The following is a 26144-nucleotide window of genomic DNA, read 5'->3' as shown; positions in this document are numbered from 1 at the left end:
GAGGACTCCAGCACACCTGCTCAGGCACCAGCTGTGCCTATGTGATTCCGGGGTCTTCAGGAGACTTTGGCACAGANCTTGACAGTCTGTACTGGATGGCTCATGCAGTTTCAGCTACCACAGCAGCAGCAGCTACTTCACAGACAGGGGGAGGCATCAGACCCCCGATACCCGCACACCTGCGCAGGGAGTGCAGGGGCTACAGACACCGGAGGCACCTCCAGCTCAGCAGGTTGCACCAGCTCAGGGTTTTGTGGTTCCAGCTATGCCAGACGATGAGCAGCGTCGTCTCGAGAGGTTTGGTAGACTTTAGCCTCCGACATTCGGTGGTGCTGAGGGCGAGGATGCCCAGAGTTTTCTTGACAGATGCCAGCGTATGCTCCGTACGGCAGGGATCCTTGAGTCGAGTGGTGTGGCATTTACTACTTTTCAGTTCACGGGGTCTGCTCTTACTTGGTGGGAGGACTTTGAGAGGCGTAGGCCTGCCGGTGTAGCACCTCTGACTTGGCAACAGTTCTCAGCTCTTTTTCTGGAGAAGTATATACCTCAGTCCCGCAGGGAAGAGTTGCGTAGGCAGTTTGAGTGGTTGACACAGGGAGATGTGATAGTGACTCAGTACGAGATGAGGTTTTCCCAGCTGGCTCGTCATGCTACTTGGATGGTTCCATCAGATCGTGAGAGGATCAGGAGATTTGTGGATTGTCTTAACTACCATCTCCGTATTCTGATGACTAGAGAGAGAGTACTGGGTGCTACCTTTGAGGAGGTGATAGACATTGCTTGTGAGATTGAATCAGTTCGCCGTAGAGAGCGAGAGGAGAGAGAGGCTAAGAGGCCTCGTGGATCAGGCAGTTATAGTGGTGCTCCGTCGAGAGGTCAGTTTCAGCAGAGTAGAGGTCGCTCTTTCAGGCCTGCTCAGTCAGCTCGTCCAAAGTATCGTGGGGGATCTTCAGGGCGTGGTCATCATGGGCCCCAGCAGGGTCAGACTTCACTCAGTGCCCTCCCAGCTCAGAGTTCATCTCATGCCCCATCAGTTCAGGGTTCTTCCGTGCCGAGTGCAGCTGCTAGTCACTCTGGTGCGAGGGCTTCTCGTTAGACCCCATCCCCAGTACCGGGCAGCTGCTATGAGTGCGGAGAGTTGGGTCATTTTAGGAGGCATTCCCTCGCCTTCGTGGCAGACAGCATCAGCAGAGGGTTCAGCCCTCGACTTCTGCTCCAGTTACTTCATCACCCGCCCAATCAGATAAGGGTGGAGATAGGCAGCCAGGGGTCGCCCCAGAGGTGGAGATCGATCAGGCGATGGTCAGGATCGTTTCTATGCGATGCCGGGCAGGACAGATGCCATTGCTTCAGATGCTGTCATTACAGGTATTATTTCAGTCTGTCACAGAGACGCCTCAGTATTATTTGATCCCGGTTCTACCTATTCATATGTGTCTTCATATTTTGCTCATCATTTGGGTACGTCCCGAGGGTGTCTTGCTTTACCTGTTCATGTATCTACCCCGGTGGGCGATACTATTGTTGTAGACCATGTATACCGGTCATGTTTGGTGACTATTGGGGGTCTGGAGACCCGAGTTGATTTATTGCTACTGAGCATGGTGGACTTCGATGTTATCTTGGGCATGGACTGGTTATCTCCGTGTCATGCTATTCTAGACTGTCATGCTAAGACAGTCACTTTGGCTATGCCGGGTGTACCGCGGATCGAGTGGCGTGGTGTGACTGACTATGTTCCTAGCAGAGTTATTTCCTTCTTGAAGGCCCAGCGTATGGTTGGGAAGGGTTGTCTTTCCTATTTGGCGTTTGTGAGAGATGTGGGAGCTGAGACTCCTAGCATTGATTCTGTTCCGGTTGTGAGGGAGTTTCCCGATGTGTTTCCTGCAGACCTGCCGGGCATGCCGCCGGACAGGGATATTGATTTTGGTATTGACCTGGTGCCGGGCACTCAGCCCATTTCTATTCCGCCATATCGTATGGCACCAGCGGAGTTGAAAGAATTGAAGGAGCAGCTTCAGGAGCTCCTGGATAAGGGGTTCATTCAGCCTAGTGTGTCACCTTGGGGTGCACTAGTTTTGTTTGTGAAGAAGAAGGATGGCACAATGAGAATGTGCATCGATTATAGGCAATTGAACAAGGTAACAATTAAGAACAAGTACCCCCTACCTCGCATAGATGATTTATTTGACCAGCTTCAGGGAGCGAGGGTGTTTTCCAAGATTGATCTTCGTTCGGGATATCACCAGTTGAAGATCAGAGATTCAGATATTCATAAGACTGCTTTCAGGACTAGGTATGGTCACTATGAGTTTCTTATCATGTCTTTCGGGCTGACCAATGCCCCAGCAGTGTTCATGTATCTGATGAACAGTGTGTTTCGGCCCTATCTGGATTCATTTGTCATAGTGTTTATTGATGATATACTGGTATACTCGCGCAGTCAGGAGGAGCACGCGCAACATTTGCGAGTTATGTTGTAGAGATTGAGGGAGGAGAGGCTTTATGCAAAGTTCTCCAAGTGTGAGTTCTGGCTAGGTTCAGTGGCTTTCTTGGGACACGTGGTGTCCAGCGAGGGGATTCAGGTTGATCCGAAGAAGATAGAGGCGGTGCAGAGTTGGCGTAGACCGTCCTCAGCCACAGAGATTCGTAGTTTCCTTGGGTTGGCAGGCTATTATCGCAGTTTGTTCAGGGGTTTTCCTCTATTGCATCGCCCTTGACCAAGTTAACTCAGAAGGGTGTCTCATTTGCATGGTCGGACGAGTGCGAGGAGAGCTTTTAGAAGCTCAAGACGGCTTTGACCACAGCTCCAGTGTTGGTGTTACCATCAGCTTCAGGTTCTTATATGGTATATTGCGACGCGTCCAGAGTTGGGATAGGTTGTTTTTTGATGCAGGAGGGTAGAGTTATTGCTTATGCTTCTCGTCAGTTGAAGCCCCATGAGAAGAACTACCCCGTTCATGATTTGGAGCTAGCTGCTATAGTTCAGCATTGAAGATTTGGAGGCATTACTTGTATGGCGTATCCTGTGAGGTATTCACTAATCATTGCAGTCTTCAGCATTTGTTCAAGCAAAAGGATCTGAATTTGAGGCAGCGTAGATGGTTAGAGTTACTTAATGATTATGACATTACTATTCTGTATCACCCGGGGAAGGCCAACGTAGTGGCCGATACTTTGAGCCGAAAGTCGGTGAGTATGGGGAGCTTGGCATACATTCCAGTTGAGGAGAGGCCATTTGCAGTTGAGGTTCAGGCCTTGGCCAATCGATTTGTGAGACTAGATATTTCAGAACCCAGCCGGGTGTTGGCTTGCTTGGTTTCTCGGTCTTCCTTGTATGACCGCATCAGGGAGTATCAGTATGATGATCCGCATTTGCTTGTCCTCAAGGACAGGGTTCAGCATGATGATGCCAGGGATGTGACCATTGGAGATGATGGTATGTTGAGGATGCAGGGCCGGATTTGTGTGCCCAATGTGGATGGGCTTCGGGAGTTGATATTGGAGGAGGCCCATAGCTTGCGGTATTCCATTCATCCGGGTGCCGCAAAGATGTATCAGGATCTTAGACAGCACTATTGGTGGCGGAGGATGAAGAGAGATATTGTGGAGTATGTAGCCCGGTGTCTTAATTGTCAGCAGGTGAAATATGAGCATCAGAGACCGGGTGGCTTGCATCAGCAAATGGTTATTCCTGAGTGGAAGTGGGAGAGGATCACTATGGATTTTGTCACCGGACTCCCACAGACTTTGAAGAAATTTGATGCTATTTGGGTGATTGTAGACAGGCTGACCAAGTCCGCGCACTTCATTCCGGTTTGCACTACTTATTCTTCAGAGCGGCTGGCAGAGATTTACATTCAGGAGATTGTTCGGTGCATGGTGTCCCCATTTCCATCATATCAGATCGAGGCACTCAGTTCACCTCTCAGTTTTGGCAGGCTGTTGAGCGAGAGTTGGGTACTCAGGTGCAGTTGAGCACAGCTTTACACCCTCAGACGGATGGGCAGTCTGAGCGCACCATTCAGATATTGGAGGATATGTTACGCGCCTGTGTTATTGATTTTGGAGGATGTGACGACCCAACCCGTCGTCACGTGTGTTACCGCCCCGTTTCCCCCATTTTCTGCTGATTTACGCTTCATTATCAGTGTTGGGTGTGAACGAGTTGATTTGGATTGATTTTAGTAGGAAATGAGACACTTAGTCTCTTTAAGGAAGGTTTGTTTTGGAAAAGTCAACCGGACGTTGACTTACATGTTAGAGGGCTCGGATATGAATTCCGATGATTCGGTTAGCTTCGGGGGATGATTTGTGACTTAGGAGTGTGATCGGAAGTAATTTTGGAGGTCCGATGTAGAATTAGGCTTGAATTGGCGAGGTTAGTATTTTGGCAAATTCCGGTTGATAGGTGAGAATTTGATCCGAGGGTCGAAATGTAATTTCGAGAGTTGCAGTAGCTTCGTTAGGTGATTTGGGATGTGTGTGCAAAATTTCAATTGATTCGGAGGTGTTTTGGTCGGGTTTTTGATCGAATGCAAGTTTCGGAAGATTTGGATGAACTTATGCTTGAATTTGATGGTTTAGGTGTTATTTGTGGTGTTTTGATGATTCGAGCAACTTTGAATAAGGTGTTGGATCATGTTTGTGTTTTTGGTTGAGGTCCCGGGGGCCTCGGGGTGTTTCGGGTGGCTAACGGGGAGTTTTGGACTTGTAATGTTGCAGAACCTGTGTTGCTTCTGGTATTTTCGCTTCTGCGGAAAGGGGACCGCAGAAGCGGTACCGCAGAAGCGAGTTATGAGCCGCAGAAGCGGCAGGTATTGCAGGTGCGGAGTGGCTGACCGCATCTGCGGAGTCGCAGATGCGACAATGGGACCGCAGATGCGGAATTTTGGAAGACTAAGGGAAACCGCATCTGCGTAAATGGAATCGCAGATGTGGAACCGCAGAAGCGGTCTTGTCACCGCATAAGCGGTTTAGTCCGCAGAAGCGACTTGTAACCGCAAAAGCGGAAGTCACAGATGCGGCTAAGGAGCCGCAGATGCGGAAATAACTGGTCAGTGAAGTTTTATTTCTCCTTCACGAAATTTCAAAGGGTTTCATAACTTTCACTTCGGACTTGGAGAATTTGGGCGAGTTGGAAGGGAGAAATCAAGGAACTTCATTGAGGTAAGGATTTCTGAGTCTAAAACACGATTTTATGGTACAAATACATGAATTAAGACTGAAAAATTAAGGAATCAAGGGTCAAAAATGGTGATTAGGGCTTGAAACTTAGGAGAGTTAAAATGGGGATTTGAGGGGTCATTTGGACTCCGATTTTGGTATTCTTTATATGTATGGCGAGATAAGGAATCCGTTGATGGTAAATTTTTCTGATTTTCGAGAAGTGGGCTCGGGGATCGATTTTTGCTAATTTCGAGATTTTAGCTATTTTTTGATTGTTTTCGATTGGGTATTGTCCCATTAGCATATTGTGATGTATTCGTTGTGGTTTTGATCAGATTCGGTACACGAGGAGGTCAATTCGAAAGGCAAGGGCATAGCGAGCTAGGACTTTGGCCGGCTTGAGGTGAATAATAGATGTAAATGCTGTTCTGAGGGTTTGAAACCCCGTGTTTGCACATCGTAGTGCTATATTGAGGTGACTTGCACGCCGGGTAGCGAGCGTGAGGTAGAGCACCATTGGGGATTGTGACTTGGTCCGTCCCGGTAGATGAATATACTGCGTATTTGACTGAAATTCACTTATTATTATTTTAATTGAGCTAATCGCTATGTTTGGGCTTCGTGCCAATTGATTAAATCCTTCAGGGATTATTATTACTGGTTTCTTACCATTTTTACATATCATTGAACTCAGTCCTGGTATTTAATACTGTTTTGCAAACTCAGCCACTTTTTCTTAAACTTGAAACTTAATTAATATTTTTAAATGAAGTTTGGGCTGAATATTTCTATATTATTGTGCCCGAGAGGCTTATGTGATTTTGGACTGAGCATGGGATCGGGCTGCACGCCGCAGCGGTATGATACTGATATTGATATGAGGCCGAGAGCCTAGTTGATGCCACGAGATGGCTTATTATTGCGCTTGGGCCGTAAGGGGCCCCTCCCAGAGTCTGCACACCCCCAGTGAGCGCTGTCGACGATAAATAAATGGAGCGGGCTGCACGCCGCAGCGCGTACTGGAAAGTACCGGTCTATGTGTTGCATTGCATATTATTAATGTCATTTATTTACTTATCTGCTCTGATATTTCTGTAATTGTTTTCACTGTTTTACTGGATTTCATACTGCTGGGTTCAAGTTGCTATATTTATAGAATTACTTTGTGCCTATTCAGGATTTCTTATTCTCAGCCTTTATTTATGTTTATTACTCACTGAGTTGGAAGTACTCACTTTACTCCCTGCACCTCGTGTGCAGATTTAGGTGCACCCACGGAGGCTGAGTGAGACTTTCTCTGTCGAGCATCATATCCGGGAGCATCAAGGTAGCTGCATGACGTCCGCAATCCTGATTTTCCCATCTGTCCTATTTATTTTATTCCGCATTTTCTCAGACTATTATGTAGTAGGTTGACACTCGTATATTAGAGGCTCAGACTTGTGACACCGGATTCTTCGGGCTGTGTAGTAGTATTTTTACTTGGGTTTTCCGCATGTTCGAACTTTATTTCAGATATTCAGTATTATGACTTATTAATTTAACTGTGTTAAATAAATTCATGAGTTGTATAAATGGTTAAGGTTATTGGATTGGTCGGGCTTGCCTAGCAATGTGTTGGGCACCATCACGACCGGGGTTGGGGTCGTGACAGGATCGTGTAGGGGTCAACTTTGATAGTTAAGAACAAACGAAGACTCGAGTAGGCATATTGCATACTGTCTAGTAAAATGTACATAACGTTTTGCTGAGAACTTCATTTGGGCTTTACATTATATGAATCGAAAGCTAACGCAAAGGGCTACAACATTCTTGTTTTACGTTTTTCCAAATTCCAAACGGAACAGGGTGACAAACGCGGTCGAAACCGCGACCGCAGACCTGAGGCGGGCTGAGGCAGTATACCTGCCATATACCGTGTTCATACCGCGGTCAGACCGCGGCGGTGAAAAAATTGTCTTTTTTTGCGTAAGAGAAGGTATAATTGTTTGGTCCCGACCCTACTTGGTATATATACATGGAAAAATGGTATTTTAAGAGGTTGGACACATTTTTGACATAATTTAGACCTAAGGAGGGGAGGAGACCAATTTTTGACACAGATTCGACCTAAGGAGGTAGAGACACAATAGGAGCAAGGCGGGGAATTCTTCTACGAGTTTTTCCTTCCTCTTCCTTTTTTTCATTGTTGGTTATGAATTTTAGTATTGTAGTTTTACATACTATTATGAATAGCTAATTTGTTATCTAGAGTTTTGATAGAACCTTGTATAGGGTAAATTCTTGTAATGTTTTTATATAATTGAGCCATAGCTTTTCTCTATTTGTTCAATCACGTTTATATTGTGGTTGGTTGAAGAACTATCAATTGACTGTGCCTATTTAATGTGTATTACTCGGGAGAGAGTGCATATTTAGGTAGCTGTTGAACAACATCACTCCCGACGTATGTGAGGAATCAATAACCAAGGGTTTAAAGGTGGGATTAGGCATAACGAAACCTTGGGTGCGATCTATGTGAGATGTAATTAAAGCCAGCTAGCGTACCTCGGGAGAGTATGTTTAGTAAATTGTCATAATTACTCGGGAGAGAATTACAACACGCAAAGCGCTCATGATTGGTAGAGAATACTTAGGCGAAATTATAGAAGATATAGCGGGAATGATTCCGACAATTGGGGAAATCATAACTCTAGACATCCTTAATCTTTTCTCCAACCCGTAGTATCTTTAGTTGTTAATCTACTAATTTAATTATTTAGTTAATTAGATATAAGAATCCTAATATTTATAACTTAGGAATTGTTCGAACTTGTCTTCTTAGTAATATTGAACAGTTGTAGCTAAGCTTAGTTTTCTGTGGGATTCGACTCCGGACTTGTAAACCGAATTATATTTGCAGCGGCCACTTAGTCCTTTTTATAAGGCATAGTTGGGCGTGATCAGGGACCAAACAAATTATCTGCTAATTTCTTTATATCTTTAAGACGGATAGTCATTCTCAGGTAGGGGTGTACATAGGTCGGGTTGCTTCGGATTTTCTAATTACCAAACCAAACCAATTTTATTGGGTTATTAAACTTAAAGATCAAACCAAACCAATAAAAGTCGAGTTTTTCAATCTCGATTTTTCTTGGGTTTTTTCGGGTTTTTATCATAAAGTCTTCATAGCACAAAATATAGAATTTGTGCTCCAAATATTTCTTTAATCCTAGTAAGATAGAATTATATAAAGTATTTTTCAATAAAATAACATAAATATGAGATGAGTCATGGCATCGTACTAAAATATTCAACAATAAAGATAATAAAATCGCATAAAATAAGTATTGTTGATAAGCCATAATGAAAACAAACATAATTTAAAATTACTAATAAGTTGGTAAAATAAGCACGACTTATAAGTACTATTATTTACATGACCAAACACTAAAAGAAAAATAAGTTATGCATTTTATCTAAACCACGAAAAACTAAAAAATATAAATATCCAACACTATTTTTATTCATAGTACAATTGAATTGAATACTTTTTATTAACATTAGTATTGATTTTATATTGGTTTAAGATTTATTTGAGTTTTTTTTTTGTGAACTATAAAACTTATTGGAGCATCCAAAATTTATAAGTCCTAGCTTGAAATAATACGTGAAAAGATAAAACTATAAAAAAGTTTAATATCTATTTATAAACTACACTACAATAAATATTTTTATGTATTAAATATATTTAAAACTTCTATATATATAATGTCGGGTTGGTTTGGTTTCGGTTTGAATTTTTTTAGTTAAAACCAAACCAAACCAAATATGGTCGGGTTTTTTTTCCAACACCAAACCAAATAAAACCAAACCATAGTTGTCACGACCCAAATCCCAAACCTGGTCGTGATGGCGCCTCTCATGAAGACAAGGCCAGCCAGTCTAACCCAATTCATCCTTTAAAACAGTAAGTTAACACAATTATAGTATAAACATGGTTTAATAATACCAAATAGCGGGAAAGTATAGATAAACGTGCGGAAATCCAACCCGACACAGCCTTAACCGGGGTGTCACAAGTCATGAGCAACTAAGGAAAATCCTGACACAAGTCTACTAAATACGAAATCCGATACAATAGTTCGAATAACATAGAAATAATGAGATAAAGGAGTCACGGGGGCTGCGGACGCCAACAGCTACCTCGTAGTCTTCGAAACACCGCCTGGACTGGAAGGATCAGCTCTCAGGAGTGGAAATCTGCTATATCTGAATCTGCACACACGGTGCAGGGAGTAATGTGTACTCCGACCCAGTGAGTAATAAATATAAATAATGGCTGAAAGCAAGAAAACACGTAAAGGCACAAAGCATTCTATACAGAAGCAGCGAAATCACTTAAAACCAGTAAATCAACGAAATATCAAATGAAATCTCTTTTAAAACAAGTAAAACAGGTAATTTGGCAGTAAATAACAAGTAGAAATCTGCCCCTCGGGCTCAGTATCAAAATAACAAGTAGAAATCTGCCCCTCGGGCACAATATCAATCACTCAGTATAGTATCAGCCCCTCGGGCTCACTCTCAGAACAGTATCAGCCCCGCAGGCTCACTCTCAGAATAGTATCAGCCCCTCGGGCTACCTCACAATTACTCATATGAGCCCCGCGGGCATAGTATCAATCACTCAGCATAATGGGTACCCGCGCTCACTGTGGGTGTGCAGACTCCAGAGGGGCCCCTTACGGCCCAAGCGCTATATCAAGCCACCTCGTGGAATCATCACTCAGCATATCCTCACATCACTCAAGCCACCACGTGGCATAAATAGTATCTCAGGCCCTCGGCCTCATATCACTCGGCCTCACATTACTCAAGCCACTGCGTGGCATAAATAGTAACTCAGGCCCTCGGCCTCATATCACTCAGCATATCCTCACATATGCCCTCGGCCTCACTCAGTCCGGAAATCATCATAAGCCCCTCGGGCATTTGTAAAATAGTAGTTCTCAACGCAAAATATCATTTAGAAATATCATTTGAGTTTCAAATCTGTATAAAAGTGGCTGAGTTTGTAAAACAATAAGTATCAACAGGACTGAGTTCAAATATAAGTCAAAACAGTGAGGAAATAGTGATAAAAATCCCCGAAGGATTCAAATAATTGGCACGAAGCCCAAATATGGAAATCAGCCCAAATCATGATGATAACAAATCAATTTCAGTCAAATATGCAGTAAAAATCATCAATCGGGACGGACCAAGTCACAATCCCCAGTAGTAAAAGACCCCGCGCTCATCATCCAGCGCGTGTCTCACCTCAATATAGCACTACGGTGTGCAATCCAGGGTTTCAAACCCTCAGGACATCATTTACAATCATTACTCACCTCGAACCGGCTACTTCTTTAGCTCGCGACGCCTTTGCCCCTCGAATTGGCCTCCACGTGTGTTGAATCTATCCAAAATCAGAACGAATACGTCCAAAATATGTTATGGGAACAAAGCCCAATCAAAACAATCGAAAATTACCAAAATTCTCGAAATTAGCGAAAACCCGAGCCCCGGGCCCACGTCTCGAAACTCAAAAATTTTTACATCGACGGGTTCCTTATCTCCCCACGAGTCTAACCATACCAAAATTATCCAAATCCCAGTACATTTCGACCCTCAAATCCGTGATTCTATCCAAGAGGGTTTTCTAAACTTTTCCAACAAAATTCGCGGATTAAATGCCAAAACTAGTAATAGATTCAAGTTATCCAACCAAGATTGAGCTAAGAACACTTACCCCGTTGTTCTCTCCGAAAATCTCTCGAAAAATCGCCTTATCCGAGCTCCAAATCGTCAAAAATGGAAAATGGGAACGAAGTCCCATTTTCAGAACTTAACATTCTGCCCAGGCCATTTGTTCACTGCGATCGCGGGAGGTGGACTGCGATCGCGAAGAAGAAAATAAAGGGCCCTGGAATTTGGCCTATGCGATCGCGACATAAGTCCATGCGATCGCGGAAGAGGAAAAATTAACCCTTCGCGATCGCGACACCATGAATGTGATCGGGTAAGAGGAAAAGACAGTGCTTCGCGATCGCCGAGCAAGTTATGCGATCGCGATGAAGAAATTTTGCACCCTCCGAAATTACTCTATGCTGCGATCGCATAGAAGGATATCAGATACCAGCAGTTCAACAAGTTCCAAAAATGACCCGTTGGGCATCCGAAACACACCTGAGGCCCCCGGGACCTCAACCAAAAATGCCAACACATCCTAAAACATCATCCAAACTTGTTCCAATTATCAAAACACCTCAAACAACACCAAAACCATCAAATTACATCGAATTCAAGCCTAAGTTCTTCTAAAACTTCCAAAACACGCATTCGATCAAAAATCCAACCAAACCACGTCCGAATGACCTGAAATTTTGGACACATATCCCAAATCACCTAACGAAACTACAGCAACTCTCGGAATTCCATTCCGACCCTCGGATCAAAATCTCACCTATTAACCGAAAATCGCCAAAATACTAACTTCGCCAATTCAAGCCTAATTCTACACCGGACCTCCAAAACCACTTCCGATCACACTCCTAAGTCACAAATCACCTCCCGGAGCTAATTGAACCATCGGAATTCACATCCGAGCCCTCTAACTCATAAGTCAACATCCGGTTGACTTTTCCAACTTAAGCCTTCTTAAAAGAGACTAAGTGTCTCATTTCTTATCAAAACCACTCCAAACGCAACCCAATCAACTCGACCACATAAGACACGGATAACGAAGCATAAAGAAGCTGAAAATAGGGGAAACGGAGCGGTATCTCATGAGACGACGGGTCGGGTCGTCACATCCTCCCCAACTTAAACAAACGCTCGTCCTCGAGCGAGTCAAGAAACATACCTGAAGCCTCAAATAGGTGAGGATATCTGCTCCGCATCTCCCGCTCGGTCTCCCGGGTAGTTTCCTCCACGAGCCGACCTCTCCACTGCACTTTCACTGAAGCTATATCCTTTGATCTCAACTTTCGAACCTGACGACCCAAAATAGCCATTGGCTCCACATCATAGGTCAAATCCTCATCTAACTGAACCGTGCTGAAGTCCAAAATATGGGACGGGTCCCCAACAAACTTTCGGAGCATAGAAACATGAAATACCGGATGCACACTCGACAAGCTGGGTGGCAAAGCAAGCATGTAAGCCACCTCCCCAATCCTCCTAAGCACCTCAAAAGGTCCAATGAACCGCGGACTCAACTTCCCCTTCTTTCCAAATCTCATAACACCCTTCATGGGCGAAACCTTCAGCAAAACCTTTTTCACCAACCATGTAAGATACATCTCGAACCTTCCGGTCCGCATAACTCTTCTGACGCGACTTCGCTGTACGAAGCCTCTCCTGAATCACCTTCACCTTCTCTAAGGCATCCTGAACCAAATCTGTCCCCAATAACCTAGCCTCGCCGTGCTCGAACCAACCAACTGGAGATCTACACCATCTCCCATACAAAGCCTCATACGGTGCCATCTGAATACTCGGCTAATAGCTATTATTGTAGGCAAATTCTGCAAGCGGCAAAAACTCATCCCAAGAACCTCCAAAATCAATAACACAGGCATGCAACATGTCCTCCAATATCTGAATAGTGCGCTCAGACTGTCCATCCATCTGAGGATGAAATGTTGTGCTCAACTCTACCTGAGTACCCAACTCTCGCTGAAAAGTCCTCCAAAACTGGGAAGTAAACTGAGTGCCTCTATCTGAAATAATGGACACTGGAACACCGTGCAACCGCACAATCTCTCGGATAAAGATCCCTGCCAGCCGCTCCGAAGAATAGGTAGTACACACCGGAATGAAGTGCGCGGACTTGGTCAGCCGATCCACAATCACCCAAATAGCATCGAACTTCTTCAAAGTCCGAGGAAGGTCACTCACAAAATCCATAGTGACTCTCTCCCACTTCCACTCGGGAATAATCATCTGCTGAAGCAAACCACCCGGTCTCTGATGCTCATATTTTACCTGCTGACAATTGATACACCGAGCTACAGATCCTACGATATCTTTCTTCATTCTTCTCCACCAATAGTGCTTCCTCAAGTCCTGATACATCTTCGCGGCACCCGGATGAATAGAATACCGCGAGCTATGGGCCTCCTCCAAAATCAACTCTCTAAGCCCATCCACACTGGGCACACAAATCCGGCCCTGCATCCGCAACACACCATCATCCCCAATGGTCACATCTCTGGCATCATCATGCTCAACTCTGTCCTTAAGGACAAGCAAATGCTGATCATCATACTGGCGCTCTCTGATGCGATCCTATAAGGAAGACCGAGAAACCACACAAGCCAACACCTGACTGGGCTCCGAAATATCTAATCTAACAAACCGATTGGCCAAGGCCTGAACATCAACTGCAAGGGATCTCTCCCCAACTGGAATGTACGCCAAACTCCCCATACTCACTGCCTTTCGGCTTAAAGCATCGGCCACTACATTGGCCTTTCCCGGATGGTACAGAATAGTAATGTCATAATCCTTAAGCAACTCTAGCCATCTCCGCTGCCTCAAATTAAGATCCTTTTGCTTGAACAAATGCTGAAGACTGCGATGATCAGTAAATACCTCACAAGATACACCATACAAATAGTGCCTCCAAATCTTCAATGCATGAACTATGGCAGCCAACTTCAAATCGTGAACAGGGTAGTTCTTCTCATGGGGCTTCAACTGACGAGAAGCATAAGCAATAACTCTACCCTCCTACATCAACACACAACCAATCCCAACTCTCGAAGCATCACAATATATGGTATATGAACCTGAAGCTGATGGCAAAACCAATACTGGAGCTGTGGTCAAAGCTGTCTTGAGCTTCTGAAAGCTCTCCTCACACTCGTTCGACCATACAAATGGTGCACTGGTCAACTTGGTCAAGGGCGATGCAATGGATGAAAATCCCTGAACAAACCGGCGATAATAGCCTGCTAACCCAAGAAAGCTACGAATCTCTGTGGATGAGGATGGTCTAGGCCACTCTGAACTGCCTCTATCTTCTTTGGATCAACCTGAATACCCTCGCTAGACACCACGTGCCCCAAGAAAGCCACTGAATTGAGCCAAAACTCACACTTGGAGAATTTTGAGTAAAGTTTCTCCTCTCTCAATCTCTGCAACACAACTCTCAAATATTCTGCGTGCTCCTCCTAACTACGCGAATACACCAGAATATCATCAATGAAGACTACGACAAATGAATCGAGATAAGGTCGGAACACACTGTTCATTAGATGCATGAACGCTGCTAGGGCATTGGTTAGCCCAAAAGACATAACAAGGAACTCATAATGACCGTATCTGGTCCTGAAAGTTGTCTTAAGAATGTCTGAATCCCTGATCTTCAACTGGTGATAGCCTGAACGAAGATCAATCTTGGAAAACACATTCGCTCCCTGAAGCTGATCAAATAAATCATCAATACGAGGCAAAGGATACTTGTTCTTCACTGTTACTTTATTCAATTGCCTGTAATCAATGCACATTCTCATTGTGCCATCCTTCTTCTTCACAAATAAGACTGGTGCACCCCAAGGTGACACACTAGACCGAATGAACCCCTTTTCTAGGAGTTCCTGGAGATGCTCTTTCAATTCCTTCAACTCCGCTGGTGCCATACGATACGGTGGAATAGAAATGGGTTGCGTGCCCGGCACCAAGTCAATACCAAAATCAATATCCCTGTCCGGTGGCATGCCCGGCAGGTCTGCGGGAAATACATCGGGAAAATCCCTCACAACTGGGACAAAATCAATACTGGGAGTCTTAGCTCCAACATCTCGCACAAAAGCTAGATATGACAGACAACCCTTCCCAACCATACGCTGGGCTTTCAAGAAAGAAATTACTCTGCTAGGAACATAATCAGTCATACCACGACACTCGATCCGTGGTACACCCGGCATAGCCAAAGTAATTGTCTTAGCATAACAGTCTAGAATAGCTTGACACGGAGATAACCAATCCATGCCCAAAATAACATTAAAGTCCACCATGCTCAATAGCAATAGATCAACTCGGGTCTCCAGACCCCCCAATAGTCACAACACACGACCGGTACACACGATCCATAACAACAGTATCGCCCACCGGGGTAGATACATGAACAGGCAAAGAAAGAAACTCCCGGGGCGTACCCAAATAATGAGCAAAATATGAGGACACATAAGAATAGGTGGAACCGGGATCGAATAATACAGAGGCATCTCTGTGGCAGACTGAAACAATACCTGTAATGACAGCATCTGAAGCAATAGCATCTGTCCTGCCTAGAATAGCATAGAAACGAGCCTGGCCACCGGTCGACCTCCCCCTCTGGAGCGACCCCTAGATGCCTGACCTCCACCCCTAGCTGACTGGGCAGGTGGTGAAGTAACTGGAGCAGAAGTCAAGGGCTGACCCCTCTACTGGGACGAACTAGCAATACGACGAGGACACTGCCTCCACATGTGCCCAAATTCTCCACACTCAAAACAACTCCCAGGTGCTGGAGAAGGGGACTGATGGGTACCCCTCGCACCGGAGTGACCAGCTGATGCGCTCGGCATAGAAGAACCTTGAACAGACGGAGCACGAGATAAAGTCTGGGCTGGAAGGGCGCTAAGTGAAGGCTGACCCTGCTGAGAACCATGATAACCACGACCCAAAGATCCCCCATGATACTCTGGACGGGCCAACTGAACAGGCTTGAAAGAACGACCTCTACCATGCTGGAACTGGCCCTTCGAAGGAGCACCACTGTAACTGCACGGACCTCGAGGCCTTTTAGCCTCCCTCTCCTCTCTATCCTGACGGCGAGCCGTCTCAAACTCACAAGCGATATCTACCACCTCCTCAAATGAAATACCCAAAACTCTCTCTCTAGTCATCAGAATACGGAGATGATAATTAAGGCCATCTAAAAACCTCTTGATCCTGTCACGATCTGTCGGAACTATCCACCCAGCATGACGAGCTAACTCAGAATACCTCGCCTCATACTGTGACACAGTCATATCTCCCTGCTTCAGCCACTCAAACTGTCTACGCAGCTCTTCCCTACGGGACTGCGGTACATACTTCTCTAAGAAGAGAGTGGATCTTCATCGCGTTCGCGTTACCCCACTCGCGTTCGCGTAATTATGCCTTTCCACTCTACGCGTTCGCGCACCAGTCCACGCGTTCGCGAAGGGCAACCTTGGGCCATCAGATTCCTCTTCTTCACGTTCGCGGACGAGTTGTCGCATTCGCGATGAGTAACCAGAGCACCTTCACTTTTCTTCTTCGTGAACGCGATGCTTCCTCCGCGTTCGCGATGCTCAAGTAACTGGGTAGACAGATTAAATCCCAAATTCGAGGGTTTCACCATTTTTATCACATTTTGACTTCTAGAGCTCGGTTCTTGGCGATTTTTGAAGGGATTTTTACCTGAGCGACTTGGTAAGTGAATTTCACTCGATTTAGACCAATTTCCATGAATCTCCTCTTAATTTTATCCTATAATTTCAGATTTCGAATGAAAAATGGGTAAAACTTCATAGACCAAATTATTGAGTTTTGAGGGGGGTATTTGACCTACGATTTGAGAGATTTTTATATGATTAGACTCATGAGAGTACGAGGGTTCTGAAAATGTTAAATTCATCCGGTTCCGAGACGTTGGCCTGAGGGGCATTTTGGTCATTTTACCTAATTTCGCGCTTTAGCTTTTAATTAAATAGTAGAATTAGTTGCTTGAGATGTTATTTACAATGTGTGATTGAATTGAATAGATTTGGGCCATTTTAAGTCGACTACTCGTGGAAAGAACGTGGTTGCTAGTTGATTTTAGCCGGTTCGAGGTAAGTATCTTGCATAACCTTGTGTGGGGGACTTCCCCTTAGGATTTGAGTCTTCTCTGTTGATTGTATTCCTTATTTTCCCTTTTTGGTTTATTCTTGTTGCCTAATTTACTCTTGTTGTGTTAATTGAAGATCCCTACCCTTCCATGGTCACATTATCTTTTATAATTGCTTGTCTCTATTTGGAAATCATTAGTATCTCTTAGGTAATTAATTGGTCTTAATTGAGGTTATGATTATCTTCCCTCTGCTTATCCTTAATTGAAATCATTGTATATTCTTCGTAAATTGCCCAACTTTAGAAGAAGTAGATATCCTATATTTAGTTGATATTCCTTATTTGAAATTATTGGATTCATATTAGCTTCCTTATTGTTGAATTATGTATTATGGAATCGTTGTTTCATATTATTTCTCCCCTGTTGAGTTATTATTATTACGCTTAGTATTCTCTGTTACGGTTATTCCTTGTGAGCTAGTTGTACCGTCTCCTGTTGAACGGAAGTACCTGAGTTGATTCCCTTGCCTTGTTCTTGTAAATATTATCATTGTTGTGTTGTACTTATGATGGTGGTGTACGATATTTATACCGTACGGTTGATGATATTGTAATGCACGAGGTTTCTGTCATACGGTTGTTGTTGAGGGGTTGCACGAGGTATTTGCCGTGCTATTGTTGCTATTGATGTATTGCACATGCGGCGTAATAAGGCGGGATATGTTTAAATGCTTATATGTGGGTTGCGCATGTGGCGGAATAAGGTGGGAATATTATGATGCACGTGTGGCGAAATAAGGTGGCGCTTATTATATTATTATTTGCACATGTGGCGAAATAAGGTGGGCTATGTCAGGGGTTGATGGTAAAGGATTGTGACGGCCTGTGGAGACATTTCCTATTTGTTTAATATTGTGATTGTGGGTTGCTTACCGTATGAGCTTTATCGCTTGGAAGTTGTGAGGAAACATCGTACGTGCGGTCCGCTCTCCTTTTCATGTTTACTAGTTTGTAGAATCCTTATTAAAACACTTGCACAAGCATACACGTAGTTGAACACCCCCAATAGAGGTGAATTCCTCCCGATTTTGCTAAGGGTGGAGATACGCCCTCGTTTATCCAGTATATATGTAATAGTGGCCCTAGTTAGCCAGTTAATTGTCAGCATTACCGTGAGATTGATGGGGCACAGGATGCCAAGTGTAGATTTCAGATACTGGGTTTTCGTGAGTTGTGGTTTGTCCGAGATTTTGGTAAAATTGTGGAAAGAGTTGAATAAGACCTTATGTGAACATCATTGTAGGAGATGAGTTACTGACTTGTTTTTCCCTTGCTGTGTTGTGACCTTAGGATTTGGATTGTGATTCTGCCGTCATTTCGTATCATCATTTATTATATTCTCATTGTTACTTGTTGTCCTTTTCCCTTATTGTGAATTGTAACATTTTTAGTCATTCATGCAGTCTTAACATATTTATATAGCATTTCCATTCTTTCTATGATTATACTGTTTATTTGACCGGTAGGTGTCTTGACTGTTCCTCGTCACTACTCCACCGAGGTTAGTCTTGGTACTTACCGGGCACCGCCGTGGTGTGCCCATGCTACTCTTCTGCACATTTTTATTATGCAGATACAGGTACTCCCACTCAGTTTTGTCAACCTTGGAAGGAGGCATATCGGTAGAGACTTTGAGGTATATCTGCTACGTCCGCAAACCGAGGAGTCCCTTTCCAGCTTTCTGTAATAAGTATAGCTCTTTTCGTATTTCTCCTTTGTATAGATATTCTTGAGTCAGAGCCTCTTATGTATCCCTTAGCTTGTGATTTTTGAGATTTCGGGTCTTGGGAATTTTTGTTAGCTTCGAGAGTTGTTATTGTATGTGTCGAGTGGCACCTCAAACACATGTTTATTTTACTAATTCTGTTTTAATTATTCTTCCGCAATTTATGGTTTATCTTCCGCATTGTTAGGCTGACCTAGTCGTAGGGACTAGGTGCCGTCACGACATGTTCACGGAGGGCGAACTGGGGTCGTGACAAGTTGGTATCAGATCTCTAGGTTCATAGGAGTCACAGATCACAAGCCTATTTATTAGAGTCTCATGGATCGGTACGGAGACGTCTGTACTTATCTGCGGGAGGCTATGTAACCGTTAGGAAAATTCCACTTTATTTGATTTCCCTATCGTGTGAGGTTTTGACATTCACAATCCTAAACCTCTGTCTTCTACTCTCTCACAGATGGTGAGGACACGTACTACCCGAGGCGATCAGGCACCCGCGCCCCCTGCCGCAGCCGTCGAAGGTCGGGGTCGGGGTAGAGGTCGAGGACGCGCACATGGTGCAGCGAGAGCATCTGCGCGAGCTGCCGCCGAGGTACCACCAGCAGATCCAGTCGGAGCCCAGGCACCTGACACGCCTACTGCTACTACTACTCTAGCCCTTCAGGAGACTTTGGCACAGTTCATGAGTATGTACACCACTTTGGCTCAGGCAAGATTGTTTCCCCTTGCTGCAGCCACATCCCAGGCCAGGGGAGGAGCACAGACTCCTGCCGCCCGCACTCCTGAGCAGCGAGCGTATGTCGAGCAGGTCCCTGAGATTATTCATGCGCCGCCTGCAGCACCAGTTCAGCCCGAGGGCATGGCAGCGGCTTCCGAACAGGAGCAGATGAGACTAGAGAGATTCAAGAAGTATGATCCTCCGGTGTTCAGTGGATTAGCGTCAGAAGATGCCTTGGGGTTTCTTGATGAGTGTTACCGCATTCTCCGTACTATGGGTATCTCTGGATTGAGCGGGGTTTCTTTCAGTACTTTCCAGCTTCGGGGAGCCACCTATGATTGGTGGCGCACCTATGAGTTAGATAGCCTAGACGAGGTAGCTTCACTGACTTGGACCCAATTTTCAGATATGTTCCTGAGAGAGTTTATTCCTTAGAGCCTCAGGGATGCATGGCGCGCGGAGTTTGAGCATTTGCGCCAGGGTGTCATGGCCGTCTCGGAGTATGCTGTCTGTTACACCAGTTTGGCTAGACATGCCCCAGCCTTGGTTTCTACTGTTCGCGAGAAGTTTCGCCGGTTCATTGAGGGGCTTATTCCCAGCATCAGGTCCAGTATGGCTCGTGAGTTAGAGATAGATATTCCATATCAGTAGGTGGTGAACATTGCTAGGAGGATAGAGGGTATGCATGCTAGAGAGAGAGAGGGCAGGCAGGGTCACGAGAGAGAGAGCAGACGAGAGCAGGGGAGAGAGTTTGAGGAGGCCTCGTAGACCGGGGAGATATACTGGTCCTTATTTTGGAGGCAGGGTGCGTCATGGTAGAGATTTTGCGGGTCAGCCAGTCCAGTTCGCGCTTCAGGCTTTGCATGGTGACTCCGGTGTTCATGGATCTCAGAGTACCCGTATCGCACAGTTCCCACCGCCTCGTCAGCAGAGAGGGTGCTTTGAGTATGGAGATACTAGCCACATGGTGAGAGATTGTCCCAGACTTCGGGCCTATGTGTCATAGCGAGGTTTTCAGGCAGGTAGAGGGCGCCCAAGAGGGGGAGGCCCGGCTCGTTGATGTGTTTCATATAGTGTTCTCCATAGGTCGGTACGCCAGCTAATGTCATTCAGGTACGAATTCAGTTTGTCATGGGGGGCATTATCTATAAATCATCACAGTTCTGCTTATCGGGGTGAGTTCCCTTACCTGTTGTTCCATTATGGGTGCATTTCATGATTTGTACTCTGTTTACGTGATTATTCTGTTGGGAGGTTCTATGAGTGATAGCCGTGTCTATCGTCTATTTCTAGTTGTTGCCGAGAGTTATGAGACTAGTAGTAAATTCCTGTTGTCCGTTTCGATAGGTTTTATGTGATTTCGGAGTATCCTTGGTTACGAGCTATGATTTGTATGCTCCACCGGTGTGGGATCCAATCTGTGTTGTGAGTTGTAGACGGAATTGATCCAGTGTGAGTCTCTAGATGGGTTGATGTGTGTCCTACTTATGATTCAGTGTTGAGAGCGGGACCCTCGTGATTTCAAGTGATTTGGTATGTTGTGATCGGGCTGTGTACTACGGTGAGAGTTGTATCAGTATAAGATCCTTGTGAGTCTTTTATATGCTTTTATTCTTTCTTGTTAGATGTTTTTTTTAGAAGAATTTGTGCTAGTTTGATTTGTTTGTTAGTTCCCTTATGTGTTTCCCTTCCTATATTCAGTCATTTCCGTTCTATGCTTCTTGAGTTTTAGCTTGTGGGGTGTGTACCCGTTGGTGTTGGTTGAGATTTGGTTATTCGGGTGTTTTGTTATGTGGTTTTCGTGGTTATTGTATCATCGCCAGTGTCGTGGAGGTTCGAAAGGAGTTCCTATTGAATATGAGGCTTATGGCCGGTACGGATTTGATCTCGGCAAGTTTTGTCATCAGAAATGTTATTGTGGGCCAATGTGTGATGTGTCATGTTGTGTGGTTGTACCCTGTGTGTGTTGGCATGAATTGAAGTAGCTGGTTGATACTGATACCGGATATGGATTTAGGATCGGGTCTTTTGGAAACGGATGGAAGGTGAGAATTCTGGCTTAAAGGCTTATTGGTATTGCTAGAAAGGTTAAATTTCAGTTGAGATGATGTCGTCATGCTTACGTGGTTGGGGGTGATGTGGGATCACCCGCGGGTTTATGTTGGAAGTGCGCACTCAATGACTTGAGGACATCGAGGCGAATCTTAGCACGTTCGAGGACGAACGTTGGTTTTAAGAGGGGGAGGATGTAACGATCCGACCGGCCGTTTTGGGAAATTAAGCTCCGTTCAGCGACATAAGGTTTGGAACAGCTTCAGAACATGAGTATCGACTTGCGTGCATGGTGGAATTCGGCTTTCGGATGGTTTAGAGTCAAATTGGAAGAAGGAACCTTGTTTTGGAAGTTTGAACGGTGAAAAGTTGACCGGAATTGGACTTTTGGGTAAACGACCCCACAATGGGTCGTGGATGATCTCAACAGCTTCGTATGGTGATTTTGGACTTAGGCGCGCATCCGGATTCAGATTTGGAGGTCCGTAGAGTGAATTGAGGCATTTCGGCGAAAGTTGAAGTTGGAAAATGAAGAAGTTTGACCCATAGTTGATTTTGGTGATATCGGGGTCGGGATGCGAGTCTGAGAGTTGGAGCAGCTCCGTTATGTTATTTTTGAACTTCTCTGCAAAATTTGGCGTCATTCCGGGTTGAATTGATAGGTTTCAGCATGAGATTCGATATTTGAAGATTTGGAAGTTCATAAGCTTGATTTTTGGTTTGACTCGTCGTTGCGATGTTGTTTTATGTGATTTGAAACTTTGAGCGAGTCCGTATTAGGTTATATGACTTGTGTGTGTGATTAGACGGGGTCCCGGGGGCCTCAGGTGTGTTTCGGATGGGCTACAGGTCATTTTCCCTTATTTTTGAACTGTTGTTTTCTGCTTCTGATATCCTCTTTCGCGTTTGCAGGCATCCTCTCGCGTTCGCGAAGCTTTATTGCTGGCCAACTAAAATTCCTTCTTCGCGTTCGCGTTTAGAGCCTTGCGTTCGCGAAGCTCTGTCTCTCCCCTTCATTGCGTTCGCGTTACCCCACTCGCGTTCGCGTAATTATGCCTTTCCACTCTACGCGTTCGCGCACCAGTCCACGCGTTCGCGAAGGGCAACCTTGGGCCATCAGATTCCTCTTCTTCACGTTCGCGGACGAGTTGTCGCGTTCGCAATGAGTAACCAGAGCACCTTCACTTTTCTTCTTCGTGAACGCGATGCTTCCTCCGCGTTCGCGATGCTCAAGTAACTGGGTAGACAGATTAAATCCCAAATTCGAGGGTTTCACCATTTTTATCACATTTTGACTTCTAGAGCTCGGTTCTTGGCGATTTTTGAAGGGATTTTTACCTGAGCGACTTGGGTAAGTGAATTTCACTCGATTTAGACCAATTTCCATGAATCTCCTCTTAATTTTATCCTATAATTTCAGATTTCGAATGAAAAATGGGTAACACTTCATAGACCAAATTATTGAGTTTTGAGGGGGGTATTTGACCTCCGATTTGAGAGATTTTTATATGGTTAGAATCGTGAGAGTACGAGGGTTCTGAAAATGTTAAATTCATCCGGTTCCAAGACGTTGGCCTGAGGGGCGTTTTGGTCATTCAGTTGCTTGAGATGTTATTTACAATGTGTGATTGAATTGAATAGATTTGGGCCATTTGGAGTCGAGTACTCGTGGCAAGAACGTGGTTGCTAGTTGATTTTAGCCGGTTCGAGGTAAGTATCTTGCCTAACCTTGTGTGGGGGACTTCCCCTTAGGATTTGAGTCTTCTCTGTTGATTGTATTCCTTGTACGCGAGGTGACGAGTGCGTGCTCGGATTTATTTGTGGTAAATTATCCCTTTTAGGCTCTTAGATCCTTGAAATCACTGAGTACGAAGTTGTTCTGGATATGATTGAGTTCCCTGTTATTAGTTTCACCTCTACATGTTTACTTGGAAATTATTTGCCCTTTTTGGTTTATTCTTGTTGCCTAATTAACTCTTGTTGTGTTAATTCAAGATCCCTACCCTTCCATGGTCACATTATCTTTTATAATTGCTTGTCTCTATTTGGAAAACGTTAGTATCTCTTAGGTAATTAATTGGTCTTAATTGAGGTTACGATTATCTTCGCTCTGCTTATCCTTAATTGAAATCGTTGTATATTCTTCGTAAATTGCCCAACTTTAGAAGAAGTAGATATCCGATGTTTAGTTGATATTCCTTATTTGAAATTAATGGATTCATGTTAGCTTCCTTGTTGTTGAATTATGTATTATGGAATCGTTGTTTCATATTATTTCTCTCTTGTTGAGTTATTATTATTACGCTTAGTATTCTCTGTTACGGTTATTCCTTGTGAGCTAGTTGTACCGTCTCCTGGTGAACGGAAGTACCTGAGTTGATTCCCTTGCCTTGTTCTTGTAAATATTGTCATTGTTGTGTTGTACTTGTGATGGTGGTGTACGAGGTTTCTACCGTACGGTTGATGATATTATAATGCACGAGGTTTCTGTCGTGCGGTTGTTATTGAGGGGTTGCACGAGGTCTTTGCCGTGCTATTGTTGCTATTGATGTATTGCACATGCGTCGTAATAAGGCGGGATATGACTATATGCTTTTATGTGGGTTGTGCATGTGGCGGAATAAGGTGGGAATATTATGATGCACGTGTGGCGAAATAAGGTGGTGCTTATTATATTATTATTTGCACACGTAGCGAAATAAGGTGGGCTATGTCAAGGGTTGATGGTAAAGGATTATGACGGCCTGTGGAGACATTTCCTATTTGTTTAATATTATGATTGTGGGTTGCTTACCGTATGAGCTTTATCGCTTGGAAATTGTGAGGAAACATCGTACGTGCGGTCCGTTCTCCTTTTCATGTTTACTAGTTGGTAGAATCCTTGTTAAAACACTTGCACAAGCATACACGTAGTTGAACACCCCCAATAGAGGTGAATTCCTCCCGATTTTGCTAAGGGTGGAGATACGCCCTCGTTTATCCAGTATATATGTGATAGTGGCCCTAGTTAGCCAGTTAATTGTCAGCATGACCGTGAGATTGATGGGGCACAGGATGTCAAGTGTAGATTTCAGATACTGGGTTTTCGTGAGTTCTGGTTTGTCCGAGATTTTGGTAAAATTGTGGAAAAAGTTGAATAAGACCTTATGTGAACATCATTGTAGGAGATGAGTTATTGACTTGTTTTTCCCTTGCTGTGTTGTGACCTTAGGATTTGGATTGTGATTCTGCCGTCATTTCGTATCATCAATTATTATATTCTCGTTGTTACTTGTTGTCCTTTTCCCTTATTGTGAATTGTAGCAGTTTTAGTCATTCATGCAGTCTTTACATATTTATATATCGTTTCCATTATTTCTATGATTATACTGTTTATTTGACCGGTAGGTGTCTTGACTGTTCCTCATCACTACTCCACCGAGGTTCGTCTTGATACTTACTGGGCACCGCCGTGGTGTGCTCATGCTACTCTTCTGCACATTTTTATTGTGCAGATACATGTACTGCCACTCAGTTTTGTCAGCCTTGGAAGGAGGCGTATCGGTAGAGACTTCGAGGTATATCTGCTACGTCCGCAGACCGAGGAGTCCCTTTCCAGCTTTCTGTAATAAGTATAGCTCTTTCAGTATTTCTCCTTTGTATAGATATTCTTGAGTCAGAGACTTTTATGTATCCCTTAGCTTGTGATTTGTGAGATTTCGGGTTTTGGAAATTTTTGTTAGCTTCGAGAGTTGTTATTGTATGTGCCGAGCGGCACCTCAAACACATGTTTATTTTACTAATTCAGTTTTAATTATTCTTCCGCAATTTATGGTTTATCTTCCGCATTGTTAGGCTTACCTAGTTGTAGGGACTAGGTGCCGTCACGATATGTTCACGGAGGGCGAACTGTGGTCGTGACAGAATTGATCAACACGCCATTAACAAGGAAATTAGCAAATTTACCCACTTACCCATTCACCACTGTGTTGAAGTAAAATCGGAATCAACCCATTCACAATCTCCATAGACATTAGTTGATTTTGTATCGATTTCACAATTTAAGAACGAAATCTCAACTCTATTAAGCTGATTGTAGGCAGCAATTGTGCAAAAACTTTGAATTTTAGGGTGAATTTTTGGGAGCTCTTCTCTGGGTTTAATCTTTAGAAACCCTAGAATTTTTTTCACAATGTGAATAATTGGGCGACTTTTATAGTGTTTGGAGGTTGAAGATCCCATATTGAACGCGTGAATTTAGGATACAAAATCGATTAGGACAGCTTTCCTTTTCGTTTGCGTTGAGCGTATAGTTTCAGCTTTTTCAGTTGCTAGACTTTGTTATTGTTTTGAGGCTATTACTTGTAAGGGGTTATTTTGTGGCTATCAGGTGATATAAGTTTGGCCCTAATGGCTACAAATAAAGTTTGCTCAATATTCAACTTTAGGCCCAAAGTAGAAAATATGAGTGGCCCAAATTATTTATTTCATAGCCGTTTGTAATAGTTAGCCAGTTTTGTAATAGCTTAGACTATTCCTTTTTGTACACCTTTGTAAAGACTTGTTACCGGG

Source organism: Nicotiana attenuata, unplaced genomic scaffold, assembly GCF_001879085.1.
Source record: "Nicotiana attenuata strain UT unplaced genomic scaffold, NIATTr2, whole genome shotgun sequence".
NCBI classification, from domain to species: Eukaryota; Viridiplantae; Streptophyta; class Magnoliopsida; order Solanales; family Solanaceae; genus Nicotiana; species Nicotiana attenuata.
This window is presented reverse-complemented; position numbering follows the sequence as displayed.